Raw genomic sequence first — 15,735 nt, 5'->3', positions numbered from 1 at the left:
TATTGTCTTCCTTTCCTAGTGCCTCCAAGCAAACTCCATCCCATTGCCCCCCCATGTAGCATGCTACCTTTTACCCCAATTCCGCCCAATTCTAATCTTGTTTAGCAACTTTCTAAGATCTCTGAATGGCTTATCCCCCTCTCTCTATTCACACCCCCTCATTCCCTCTACACCCCCCCCCCTCCCAAATGATAGAAAAGCATGATTGTGGGTGAATGCAGTTATCTTCAACTTTTTTCTTTAGAGATTGGGCCTGGCGATGTGGGTCGAAGTGGACCATCGGGAGGACCAAGGAATGTTCAGAGTTTCTTTCAAGGCGAGTTCATGCCCCCGCCTAATTAGCAATTATACTTCATAGTTTAGTTTTTGCCTTCACTAATATGTGGGGTATGACAGATATGGTGCTGACATGCTCAGACTCCTGATGCTGCCCTCGCACCAGGCGGGTCAGCCTTGCTCTCGTCTCGTATCATCTGTCACTCTACATCCACCATGTCAAGTCCAGCTACTGTCTTACTTGCTGATGATACCGCAAGAATTCCTTCCCTTTTATCTGGAGGAAGGTGTCTTTGTTTGATATGTGCCATTGTGCCATGTCCATGTACAGATGTACCTTTATTTCACCTTTCTTTTCTTTTTCTTTCTTTTTCAATTAGAATTTGGGACCGCAGAACCGTAAAAGTAAATTTGCTAACCTCTCTTCCACCATGCTGTCTATAGGTAATATAATTGTTGAATATGCTATCCATTTCTCTGTGATTCTGAAGGTACATCAATTTACCCCGAGTTCGCAAGTGGGATCTCTAACTTTGAATGGCATTCTAATGGTCATTCCAGAGTTCCCTGTTTTATGAAACACAGAATGACTTTAGTCCACTATCATTCCTTTTCCTTGTTTCAGTTAGTAATTGTTTGCCTTTTCAAGGAAGGACTTTTTCTGATTTGCTCATACAAATTTGCAATTAGGGCTTATACAGTAAGTCTCAGCCGTTCCTTTAGCATGCTTTTAAGTGTGAACAGAATTTCTTTTTCAGATCTCACTCATGTCAATTTTGTTTTTCATTATTGAAAAATTTGTGGGTAAAGCCTAAAAGCATCACTTCATTGCTCACACGTTAATCCAGACAGCTACACAGAACCTTGTATAAAATGCCTCAAAGTAGAGCAGATCAAGAAGACTGGGCTTGTGTGTTCACAATGCCTTCTCTTCTCATCATTTTACTTTTGTTACCATACATATCAAAGAATTTTCAGTTCCTTTTCTCAGCTGGCTAATAGGACACGTTGCCATTTATACAGATTTGAATAAGTGGATAAGTAGCACAAAGGCCCCCACAGAATAGGGACTGACTTGGAACGCTTTCATCGGCTGCTGAAAAGGACATTGTTACTGTCCGACCTCACTGCTGATTTCCACAGGCACAGGGGGAGATTACAGGCGACGAAAGAATCCACTTAACACATTTTGTTTTGTATTTCTATCTTTTCTTCTCCTCCTATTTGCTAAATGTCGGATGTATGAAAAGGAGGAATTATTGGCAAATGGGATTTGTGTCTGTGTGTTGCGCCCAGGTATCGGCACGCCTTGACATCAAAGGCTGCTGCAGTGCTTTGAAGTTTAGCGTGACGAGCAACACCTGTGTCGTTCTCGTTAAAAAACGTTCGTCACACTTACACTCAACACCTGTGCCTGAGCCAAGCTTACAATCTGGGATTTGTCTTGGTCACAAAATCCATCCATCCATTTTCTATACCGCTTATCCTGTTCAGGGTCATTGGGGGCCGGAGCCTATCCCATCTGACTTCGGACAACAGGTGGATTACACCCTAGAACAGTCACCAGTCAATCACACATATAGAGAGACAAACATTGAAACTCACACTATTACAAAATGGAAATTGAACCCACGCTGCCTGCACAGAAGACGAGCAAGTGGACCACTATACCATCAACAACTCAGTCACAAAGTATCTAAGTATGCTAATGTAACCGCACAATATTGGCACAGGCTTAACTAATGTGGGTTTGGTGATCTATAAACATTGTTAAAATGGCATCAGATATCTGAACACATCTCCGATGTCAACCCACTATAATGAGGTTTCTTAAGCCTTGTGAGAAATGGTTAATGAAATTGTAGGCCCTGTGAAGCGATTTCTCCAAATATACAGGGTTCGCCTTTGTCAAGGCATTTGTCTTGTTGGTGTGAGGATATCTGACTACATTTGCCCTGACTAAATTTGACCTTAGTAGCTCTAAGGTCACAGTATATCTTCCCTGTCTGTTTTTCTTTGTCATGGACAGTCTCCAAACTTTCACAGATTAAGGATAGCAATGCATTTACCCTTTTAATATTGCATGATCTCTGACAATAATCAGGAAGCGTGGAGTTAACGGTCCAATACAGGTGGTCCTTGGTTTACAATATTCTCAACCAATGACATTTCATGGTTCCGAACGGTGCACAAGGAACGAGTTTGCACCCCTTCTAGTGTGCAAGCAACCATAGGATTAAAGGAAAGGAATGTTTCTCTTTTTGTTAGTTTTCAGTATACAGTACTCTGACTTTTCTATTGTATTAGCATACTATAGGTTTGAGACTACATAAAAATCATGTTAATTCAATTTCATAGGTAGTAAGTGGAATTCATAAGAATTTAGCAATTCTGATTCTCAATTCTTAGCTATACTGCTTATCGATATAACTCCTGATCAATTCTCATCGATTCTCACTGGGTATACAGTATACAGGAGATATGATATGATCTCATTGATTTCATTATCATCCATTCATCCATTTTCTTTTACCGCTTATGCTCACTAGGGTCACGGGTTGCTGGAGCTTATCCCAGCTATCTTTGGGCGGGAGGCGGGAACTGGTCGCCACCCAATCGCAGGGCACATGGAAACAAACACCCATTCGCACTCACATTCACACTTACGGGCAATTTAGAGTCTTCAATCAACCTACCATGCATGTTTTTGGGATGTGGGAGGAAACCGGAGTGCCCGGAGAAAATCCACCCAGGCACGGGGAGAACATGCGAACTCCACACAGGCGGGGCCGGGATAAGAACCCCTGTCCTCAGAAATGTGAGGCTTATGTGCTAACCAGTCATCCACCGTGCCGGCCATTTTATTATCATATATATATATATATATATATATATATATATATAAAGCAAAATATTGGCATCAAAATTTTAAATAATAAAAACTCCAATGCTTGACGTTTATTTAACAGCTTTTCAGATTTTCAACATGTTAGGTGTGAATGTGAGTGCAACTGGTTGTTTGTTTATGTGTGCCCTGCGATTGGCTGGCGACCAGTTCAGGGTGTTCCCCACCTCTAGCCCAGAGTCAGCCGGGATAGGCTCCAGCACGCTTGCAACTCTAGTAAGGATAAGCGGTGCAGAAAATGGATGAATGGATGGATAATAATAATATTTTTGTTTAGAGTTCAAAAACAAGAAGTGCAGTGAGTTCCCAGGGTCAGCAGCATCTCTTATAATGTTAACTGCAAATTTAAATAAAATAGTTCACTAAAGTTTTATAAAGTAAATAAAAGAGAGTTTTAGTTGTCATGTCCACCACTAGAGTGGGTCCCCTTTTCACCTGTCGATGACCGACTCCTTGAGGTGTAGCTCTTCCTCAGCGCAGCTACTGGCCAGCAAGTCACCAGTGTGATGTGCCAGCAGAGAGTTGAACGTCTCATCCACACGGTTGCGGAAGGATCACATTGTTTCCATCATTCTCGTGTGTTCATATACAGCTGCCTGCTACTCCCGTAGTGGCAGAAATAGTTAAACAGCCATTATTTCCCCGGAGTTTTACACATAAATGCTTTTCTGTCTCATACAAACACACACACACACACACACACACACACACACACACAGACACACACACACACACAATTCCCCTCAACGTGCAGCGTGCTTCCCTGGAATAAAACTAACATAATTTTACTCTCCCTCTCTCTCACACATACAAACACTTCTTACTTTTATCACTGACTATTTCAATATTATGTTATTATGTTTCAAATGGTTAAACCTTTCCCTGGAACTGCTAATACAGTTGACATGGCAAATTAGCAGCTAGCTTGGTGTTAGCCTGTGAGCTAACCTCTTCACAATTGTCTACTAGCAGCAGTTAGCTCAAGGCAAGACACTGGCATCTTTGTTTATACAGTGCATTTAATACACAAGGTAACTCAACGTGCTGTACATAAATGAAAGTACAATATTTACTGTAAGCAAACTCACAACTTAATAGGCATGTCTGTTGGGACTGTGAGCGAGGAGAGCTGCCGCGTGTGTTGTATATAACCTTAATGGGATCATGTTACAAGTAGTTGTGCGTTGTAGAGGACTAGGATTTAATACAATTTATGTAGAGTCTGCTGCCTTAACTTAACCTTGAAACATATATTTTCTCCCTGGACCGTCTCTATTTGGTAAAACCTTTCTCTTCTCTGTCCCGTGTGTGGGAGACTGAGAGCATTGTGCATGTATTCCACGGCTTTTACTGACTGCTGATTGGCTGTTACCCGTGCAGTGGATGTGCACTCGTAACCAATCAGGTGGTGCTGTAGGTGTGACAATGAGAGAAGTCACAGAGCAAGAGGCTCGCTGCGGCTGCATCACAGCCAAAACAACCCAATATTAAATTATCGTCTGTCGGATTAGAAAAAAAAAGGCTGATGCCGATAGGTGCCAAAATGCCAAATATCGATCTCGATAATTGTTATTGATTGATAATGGGCACTTTCATATATATGCTGTATACCCTTCCCTGAGGCGTCACCTTATTGTGGTGGAGGGGTTTGTGGGTCCCAATGATCGTAGGGGCTAAATTGTCTGGGGCTTTATGCCCCTGGCAGGGTCACCCATGGCAAACAAGTCTTAGGTGAGGGACCAGACAAAGCACGGCTCAAAGACCCCTTATGATGACAAACAAATATGGATGACGTTTTCCCTCGCCCAGACGCGCGTCACCAGTGACCCACCCTTTTTGGAGTCCTTGGAGTGGGTGCTGGAGAGCGCCCCTGCTTGGGACTCCATCATTTTGGTGGGGGACTTCAATGCTCATGTGGGCAATGACAATGCGACCTAGAGCGACGTGATTAGGAGGAACCCCTATCAGAACCGGAGGGGTGTTCTTTTATTGGAATTCTGTCCTCATTATGGATTGTCTATAATGAACACCACGTTCAGACATACTGTAAGAGTGTCCATGTGTTCTCTTGCCACCAGGACACCCTAGGCCGCAATTGAATGATCGGGTTTGTGGTCATGTCAATCGGACTTGTGGCCGCATCAAGAGAGGGGCAGAGCTGTGAACTGATTACCACCTGGTGGTGAGTTGGCTCTGATGGTAGGGGGAGATGCCAGTCCGACCTGGCCAGTCCGACCAAGCGGATTGTGAAGGTCTGTTGGGAATGTCTGACAAAGTTCACTGTCTGTGGGAGCTTCAACCTGCACCTCTGGGAGAAATATTTATATACTGTATATATATATATATATATATATATATATATATATATATATATATATATGCATATATATATATATATATATATATATATATATATATATATATATATATATGTATATATATATATGTGCAAAATAGAAACTTAAATTTAATAGTCACTCAGCAGCTTGCCATAAAAGGCTGAAAACATAAACAATGAATCTATATGAGCTGACACCACGTTGGAAAAATTAAAAACCAAAAACACTTCACTCATTTACAACATAAGAGGAATGGATATGCAGAATCATGAGACAAGCAAATAACTGATTCCTAAGAATCCAATTTCAGGGAACCAGTTCTCAAATAGAATAGTTTTCGATTCCTATCCCTAGTCTTAGGAATGGAACTCCATCGTAAACCAAGCAGCACAAGATGACCTATGGCAGTGATTCTCAAAGTGTGGTACAAGTATCACTTTTGGTACACAGGTTCTCACTGAATTAAATGTTCAAACTGTGCATAATGTTACGGTGGGTTAAACCCTTTTTTCTTTTTCAATCCGGTAGGCAACAGCACCTTTGTCAAGTACCGTTCAGTTGTACGATATTTAAGTACAAGACATTTTCATTCATTTTTTCAGAACTTCTTGTCAAATTTTAATTTAAGTACACTTTTTAACTTTTATGTGAAATACATTTTAATTAAATCATTATTTACATCGGTTTTTTATTTGTCTATATTTAAGCGTAGTGTTAATGTTTATGCTGTGTATAATGATACATTCATTCATTCATTCATCTTCCGTTCCGCTTATGGTCACTAGGGTCGCGGGCGTGCTGGAGCTTATCCCAGCTACCTTTGGGCGAGAGGCGGGGTACACCCTGAACTGGTCGCCAGCCAATCGCAGGCCACATATAAACAAACAACCAATCGCACTCACATTCACACCTACGGGCAATTTAGAGTCTTTAATTAACCCACCATTATAATGATACAGTGATGTACAATTACAGTATATTAAATACACTCTAGGAATAAAACCTACTGCAGTACTGTATTTTAATGTTGATTATTATGGTGGTATTTGGAGAGATAGGTATTTGTTGAGGTGGTACTTGGTGTATAAAGTTGGAGAACCACTGACCTAGAACATTTTTTTTTTACCCTACTGTAAATAAAAAAAACTGTTCTGGTCATTAGGCGCGTTACATCCGTCAATATGGTTAGTTTAAAAACATAGTTTCTTAAGCCATGCTTAAATGTTTTTGGGAAACATACACACAAAAAAAGCTAAATATTTAACAAGCACACTGGTGTTTTTCAATGGTTTGGTAACAGTAAGTTAAAAATGACTTGGGCAATTATGCTGTTAGGCTAATGATATAGGAATGTCTCTGTTGTAGGATGAGTGGCTCCACCTCAGTTAATCTGTAGATATCTTTTGAGTTCTCAGATATGCCTGAGTGAATTAAAATACATGAGCATTATGTTACTAACCTCAATCCAGGAAACACATTCTTTGGAGCAAATTTTACCCCGAAAACATTACAGCAGTGAGTGCCGGCATTTAAAATGAGTGTCACGTTTCATTTGTTTACATTGAAACAACTATTACAAATTATTTACAAGTAGTTTATTTCTTTTTTTTTGTTTTTATTTCCTCCTTTCCAATAATAATTTAAATGACAATGAGTAGAAAATCTGTCAACATTAACCCATATAACTATATGGTGCTTGCATGTTGGCCCTATCAGTCATTTGTATTTTTAGGAGGAAGGTCCTAAAAGGCTGTGAGAATTTTTTTTTTTTCTTTTTTATCATACTCAGGGAAAATTATTTCCATTCAAAGTCAATATGTTAATACCTGAGACCTCAAAGACAGCATAGCAGGCAGCAGCATCAGTAGCTCAAACCTGGAATGTGTTTCCCAAGTCTAATCGGAAAGCCCCAATACAAAGAGAAGTTTTGTTCCCCCATTGATGAGCCAGCACAAATGGCCAGCCTCCGCTCTGAATCATTCTCCCAGGAAACGTCCTTCACCACTGTTTTTTTTTTTTTTAATGCAGTAAGTCTCCTTCTGCCCAGACTCCAGGCACTGTAAATGGCATGCTGGGTCAGAGTAATTGAAATCATTAATCGTGTTTTATTCCACTTTGGGGCAAAGTAAGCTTCAATTGCAAGGAGGCTAGTATAGATTATGGTCCAGTGTTTGTGCAAAGCGAGTGACACAAAATTGAGTTCTATCCACTATTGAGTTTCAAAGGTGGAATAGATCATAATGCAATCATAGTAAAACTATTGATTTATCACTTAAATTTACTCTCATACTGAACCCAGACACCTTAAAAGACACACGTTAGGCATAAGTACATTTTAATATGCGTGCATACATATAGTTTGGGAGAGGGAGAGCTGGGGAGAGGGAAGTCTGGGCGTCCCTGCTAAAGCTATTGCCCCCGCGACCCGACCCGGATAAGCGGTAGAAAATGGATGGATGGATGGACATATAGTTTTATTCTTTGTAATCCAGGAAGCGGATGCTGATTTTATGTAATACTGTTGCATATTGTACCTATTTGCTTTGACATACAGTATGATAAATAAAACTGAGCCATTATTTTAAAAAAATAATTATACCAATCTCATCATAATTAAGATAATCATTTTTCATGAACACCAATCTCACATAAAGAGCAGAACATTCTGCATTGTCAGGTTATATCACATGATACAACTGCAACTTTCCTGACTTTGTGGCTTATTTCTGAACAAATTGTCCTCATTAATACCTAGATTTTATTAACAACACCGTTTGAAAGTCCTTTCCAGTAGGACATACTCATGTTATCTCTTCCTGAACTCTCTTGTTGACACAATTGCATTCTGTGGTATTGAACTTGTCTATTAGCCAGAATTCATAAATTATTTGATTGATAAGCACAAGTAATCAATCATGGCCAAAGTAAAACTATCTTTTTTAGATACTTGAATAAGAAGATTTCAAATATATATAAATATATATATATATATATATATATATAAATCCAATATATATATATATATATATATATATATATATATATATATATATATATTGGATTTGCAGAAAGGATCTGGGTATTCTTTGATTACTGGTAGGACATGGTCCCATGTACCACTAGAAAATTGTCTCAGGACAGGGTTCATGTAAACAGGCACCTCTTAGGACAGTATGGCAGTGCCAGACAATTGTTTAATACCCCTACTATCAGCCAGATAGTTGAGCTTATCCAACTCAAGTGAACATAGGCTTGCTAGCACATTGACTGAAAGCAAACAGTATGCTTGACCATTTCCAGGGACTACATTGTCCTCCTTATTTCTGAATGTTTTTGTGTTCGGTGCTAAGTTGTTCCTTTGAAACACTTCTGCTAATTGGCAGCACCTCGAGACAAGATACTGTAAGTCCATGGTCGGCAATATAAACAAAGCAGATGATTCCACTTATGCATTCATTGAGAAAGAGTGATGAACTGCATATTGACATGCATGAACTGGAATATTACTCACAAATTGCTGTTCACTGATTTGTTGTCTTTCTGTAAATCCAGACAACGCGGTTAAAAATGACACCAATGACTCATAAATGTTATTGATTCTTGATACAATGGTGTAATAAAATAAATGGTCCTGTAACTTCATTTTACTTTGATTAAATTCTACAGATTGATGTTAAATGTTCTTGTTGCCAAATTCTTAGTCAGCAACAGTCAGTAACCCCAACAACTTTGGAATCTCACACAAATTAAGCTAAGCTTCCTCTAAAGTCTCTGGAGAACATAAATCATCTTTAAATATGCTCAAAGAGACATTTAATCTTTCACAAGGTTAAATGTTTTTTTTTATGTGTGGGACAGACAAATCCTATTTGATTGAAATTATTTCCTTACAAAGAAATCTGAGCACCTTTTCTTCCTAATGGCAATTATCTGACTAACCCCCCTCCAAGAGGTGTGTGAACCCATTTTGCAGCGTGACTGAAAGCTATTCATCAGTCAGACATTTCCTCCCTTCTATGTTACATCTCAGTCAAAGTGGAAAGAGCATTTAAGCCTAAAGTTAATGTTAAAGACACATTACACAATTTAGATTGTAAAAATAAATACAAATAGGACCAGAATGTTGTTGCATTTGAGGTAGAAATTTTCCATGACACCACCCATGATTTAATTATTTGCTGCAGGGCTATGCACAAATGAATAGGTGGTGACTTGAACAGACATTCGAGTCCGCTGAAATAAATGATCGCCGAATCAGAATTTTTGGATTTGCATCACAATGAATCAAAGAACAACATACTTCTTAATGTATTCTGACAAGCGCTGCAACTGTTGCCATGCCTCATTTACTTAAAAAAATACAAAACATTTCACAATGTTTGCCATTTTTTTATGGCCGACACCATTTTGACTTACTGCGCGTGCTTATTATATATGCGCAGTTGTACAGTAGCTACCAAGTCCTGCAGCTGTTCATGGATGATGGATGCAGGATGGATGGAGAGAAGCAGTGGCCAAAAACGCACCAGCCAAAACGTGTCAGTGTACTCTTTTTCTGTTTCAATCGACAGTTTACAAATAATAAAATATAATTTTTCTATTTCTGAGAAATGATGTCTTTATTTTGGAATAGTACAAGGAGTAACAATTCCACTCAGATTCTGAAGTGATTTGTTACTGTCAACGTGAAAACCCGAATGGGGTTTTAGGGGCCGAGTTCAAGCCCTAGATCCATTACTTGTTGATATCTATTTATTTAAATTTTTGTTTACGCTTTATAAGACACAAATGGGTAACAAGAGAACACAGTGGTGATTGGATCTTGGCTACTTTTCCTCACTCATCGTGTTAACTAGCACACATAACAAAGGGACTATTTGACATGACCTGAGGAATGGAGGTTGACCATTCAAAACCTCCTTTAGATACTACTAGTGGGTTAAATTATGACTGTTTTCTATAGGTAGGCCCTTGAGCAAGGTACCAGGAGCCAACTGCTTAGTACACATCATTCATTGCATGTCCATAGGATTCTGTTTGCACACAAAATGAATATACTGTAAATATACTACAATATAATTATTAGAATGGGTAGAAAACACAAAAGCACCATTTGAAATAATACTGTGGATTTTGAAGGAGAATTCAAAATTGTTTTTGTTTACAGGTAGTGTCAAAACACTACTGTCACCATGTCATGTTTAAATTATTTAATCAACTAGCGAAGTACAGCTGTCCCTCAGATATACAGTACTATGATGTCATATGATATTTACAGTACATCAATGATGCCTGATCGGGGTTTACCTGCTCTAAACCTTTTCCTGCAAAGTTGGAAAATATAAAGGACATGGCTTTAAAGTGTGCGAAAGAAATGTTAGATACATTCTTGACGATGCAATCTGTGTGGCACTGACAACCATTGACTACAACAAAAGTAATTCAGTCGAGTGCACTGCAAATACATTGAGGTTTCAAAGAAACATACAGTAGCAGATTAAGACAACAAACATGGACAAGCATGTGGTTTATTTACCAGATTGATCACATTTGCTTTTTCACGAATTCAAGCATGCATGTGCAGGCAGTATGAGAAGACAGAGAGAGACCGTGTACATAGAGGAACTCGATCAAGGGTATATAAATGATACTACCAGAACCGATCTTGATGAACATGACCTCTCTTTGACCCTCACAGCAGAGACGAGAGGCAAATGGAGATAGATTAAGAAATTGGTATTGGATGAAGGAGGAGGCATCGTGCTTCAAGTATGAAGCAACAAAAGATGATTGTAGTAAGAAATTAACATTTCTTTTTAAGTGATCATCTGTGGCTTTTTCATTCATAAACCATACCAAAGGCATATAATCATAATCTCAGTTTGTCTCCACTACCATCAAATCGATCCATTTACCCTTCCATGTTTCCCCAAGTCCTCAAGTGTCTGTGTTCAAGGTGAATCATGTGCACAGGCATGCGTGTTTTGTGTTAAGGGAGGTTGAAAACATGTGTGTGCACATCTTGTGTTAAGGGAGGTTCCAAACGTGTATGTGTGTGTGTGTGTGTGTGTGTGTGTGTGTGCGTGTGTGGGTGTGTTTGTGTGTGTGACAACGATGTTCCCTGGCAAAGTCAATAAAGTCTGAAGATAATCACAGCCCAATGAGAGGATGTATGTCCTGGGGAAAGAAAAGCACCCCAGCCAGTAAATACAACCACATGATGGCAACTACACATGGTGGCAAGTTGAGAGTGATAAAATTGAGCCGTTGACCAGTGGGTCGGCAGTTCAAACCAATTTAGAAGGTCTAAACAGGAAGGTATGTGAGATGTCTCTTTCTCTCTATATAACTCGCCATGTCAGTACAATTCATCTGCCCTCGAAATATGACATGTGACCCCTTAAGGGTGCGCAATAGGGCACAGCAGAATCTTTGCTTCTTTGGACTGTTTCTTGGGCAAAGATGTGCATGGGCACGTCCTGGATAATGCAGCCGCTTTTAAATACTTTCACCTTCACATACTGTTTCAAACGTTTGCCAATGTGGTACAAATTGCTATGTTTTTAGTTATAAACAGGCTTGTCTAAAAACCCAAAATGTTGTCATTTAACAAATGAAAGGGAAAAACATTTTGTTTTTGTGTTTTTGTCACAAAGAACTTCTAGTTAAATCAAGTTTATTTGTATAAGCCTTGATTAAAGTCTCAAAGGCCCATACTTGACAAAGATTGATGACACCCCCTAATCTCAACTCAAAACCCCATTTTTGGAAGAAAAAAGATGCAACCTTGAGAAGGGACTGCAGATGGAGGGATCTCCCGTTCAAGATCACCAGGCTGCATTTGATGTCAAGTGGGCAATATTTATCACATATTGTGCTGTACAATGTTAATTAAGTTAATCATGAAAAACTTAACACTTCATCATCATTCATACATCATGGAAAACTTAACCTTAACAAGGAACATGGCCAAATATAACTTTTGCCCACACACAATCGTACATAATATATAATCCCCCCCCAAAGAAAATTATTAATCAGTGTGGAAATACACCATCAGCACAGGCAATAATAGTGCATTGTGATAGCATATACAGTATGATTGCTTTTATCACAGCCAATGTTTTGCTTGTGTAGTAGGAGCTGTGTAGTATTCTTCTTGTCAAGCATGACTTAATTCCACCCCAAACAAAGCTGTTACCCGTTGTGTGTCTCACGGCAAAGCAACACCTCTGAAGAAATGCATGCAAGATATGCATGGTGTCTCAACAGAGCGTTCAACATAACAGTAAACATGTACAGCCAGAGATAACCACACGCAATCCGTACGATTCTGTATTTTCACTAGTTCCTGGTATGAGCCGCAAAAGAAATCTCATCTTTAGTTCCTGAATAACATTTAAATATTAAGCATTTGTACTTGTTATGAATACAAAACTTATTAGACCACCACCCAATGTAAGGTTTATGCCACAGCTGCTTTAAAGTAACAACACTGGTAATGACCAAATCGTTTTATAATTTTGTAATACACTAGTAAAGAACTAAATACACACGTGTAAGTAATACACAACAAGGAAATACACATGTAGAAGGAATTCTGAAAAATGTGGAAATTAGAAATGAAATAGTAAGAGCACATAATTATCTTATTCCTCAATTATTATTATTATTGTTTTTGCTAACAAAAAATAGCTTTAATGATTGAATGTTATGCTTGTTTCTAATAATTTCTGACTTCTCGTCGAAAATTTGGGTATCAAAAGTCAGTTTGAAATTCCAGTTTCCTGTTCCTGAAGTTAAAACATTGAGACTTCAGATAAAATTAATTGCATTTGCATCAAAGCACTTCATGAAGCTGGATCGCCTCCGCATTATACAGTAGGTGGTCTAATAAATTTGATAAGCACTGGAGTAGATTTGACCTTGGATTTTATCCATCAAAATGGACACATAAAGTAGACATTCATGACTAGAAAATCCACCCGTATTTTAGAAGGCAACTACCTGGAATCGCACCATTTTTTGGATTGATTTGATTGAGTTTATTCCTCAAACAAAAGTAAAATTTTTGGATGACTGTAATTTTGATGCTACATTTCTTAATTAATAGGCAACTTTGTGGGGGAGGGTAAAATCACATGAGACCCAAACTGACTAAAATACAAATGTTAATGCTTTTATCTAGATGCTCAATAAAATTTTATGCATACGTATATAATTGGTGCTATTTCATGAAAAGCAGTTGTGTAGTTGTGTAGTAACTAACTGACTACAATCCCAACGGTACCTCTCAACATTCATACTTGGCACTGGCAGAAGTTACAAAGATAAAACAGGAGACCAGAAATCACAGACTTTTGCAAAGGTGAAACAAAGAAAAAAAAATTGGAAGAAAACAATTTATTGATTTACCTGTTGAATTGTTTGAGTGAATTCTTATGAAAATACAACTAAGGAGGTTTGTGTGAGTGAGCCAAAACAGAAAAATATATGGATATAATGTACACCTTTATCTGAGAGCCACACCGAAATTTAATGCCTTGTTTGTATATAAATTTACCCTCTTGTTCTCGACTTATCTGACTTGCATGACCTGTAACTGTAATCCTACATTACATGTATGACTCTGATCACTCCAAAACGTCTTGTTCACTAAAAATGATCTTTAAATGTGCAATCAGTTCTTCATCTTGTAACACCAATCACATCATTGTTGCTACCGTGAAAGGCGAATAATATATACAGGACTACTTATAGATGTGTAGTGCGTAACTTTCGTTCTGCACTTTCCATGTATTTGTTTTTCCATGTATGTATTTAACGGCTCGAACGATCTATAATGTAATGAGAGGTAATTGCTGGCGCTAACTACCCAACTATCGAAAACCTTTAAGTTCTTTATTGGACACCATTAACATCGTGATAATGCACTCTAAAATAGGCTTGATGCAAATCTTTGTTAATGTGTGTTATGTGAGCTGTGTGTGTTTAGGCTCGTCTCGCTCTGGCGATTAAATACAAAACTCATTGATGTAGCATGAGGCCAACAACTATCATTAAAGTGTGAACGTCTAATTAGACTATTCAAATCTGTGCCTCATTTCAACAGAATGATGGCTTTTCTGTTTACCAGCTGTCCTATTGTGTTTTTTTATTTCACAACTGTACTCATCCTACCTGGAAAAATAGGACACATTCTACCCAAGATGCATCACGATATGGCCCGAGTGTGACCCCATCCACCATGATGCCAGTGTTTGGCTGTGGGTGGGGTCACAGTTTTCTCCAATCAGAAGCCTCTTCTGTGACCAGATGCCAGTGAGTGGTCCATCGTCTGACCCCAATGATCTGATTGGACCGAGTGCATGAGAGACAATGCAGACTGTATATGAACCAAAAAAATTGAGGAATTGAACAATGCACTACTTTTCGCAATATACTGTATCTTGTTTTACAAATGAAAGGATTGTTTTTCCCACTGTGTTTTCCTCATACTCATTTTTACCCTCTGCTTTTGTTTCATATCGACGCCTGGCGATTACTGTTCGCATGTCAGCGTCAATGCTGCAAAGTGAGTTTGAGACTATAATGAGCTGACACCTGGGGAAAAAAAAAAAAAAAAACCTCTCTGGCCTCAGAACCCACACAGCTGTGAAGCCCAGAAAAAGAATGTTAGCACATTAACCAATGCCCCCTGTGTACGCAACTTTGTTTGGCTGCCACTTGACATTATGCTGCTTTTCTTTGGCCTTGTTAGAGGTCTTTAGTGAGGTCAAGGGCTAAAACTGGACACCTGACGAAAGACTTGCATGGCTAGTTTACGTGTGGACATCTATCTATCTATCTATCTATCTATCTATCTATCTATCTATCTATCTATCTATCTATCTATCTATCTATCCATCTATCCATCTATCTATCTATCTATCTATCTATCTATCTATCTATCTATCTATCTATCTATCTATCTTTCTTTCTTTCTTTCTTTCTTTCTTTCTTTCTTTCTTTCTTTCTCTCTCTCCTTTTGCATGGCACTCACAAACTATTTCAACCATGCTGGACTGTTTAACCCACCACAAATCAAGGACAGCAGGGAGGACGAGGTATGATTGCTTTCCCACCCAGGAAGTAATCACAGCGGAACTGCCACAGCTCTGATTAAGACTGATAAATATCGACGAGCAGTTAATGAGATGTCAGGCAGGAACAAGG

Source organism: Phycodurus eques, chromosome 8 (assembly GCF_024500275.1).
Source record: "Phycodurus eques isolate BA_2022a chromosome 8, UOR_Pequ_1.1, whole genome shotgun sequence".
NCBI classification, from domain to species: domain Eukaryota; kingdom Metazoa; phylum Chordata; class Actinopteri; order Syngnathiformes; family Syngnathidae; genus Phycodurus; species Phycodurus eques.
The sequence above is the reverse complement of the archived record's forward strand: the minus strand, read 5'-3'. Positions refer to the sequence as shown.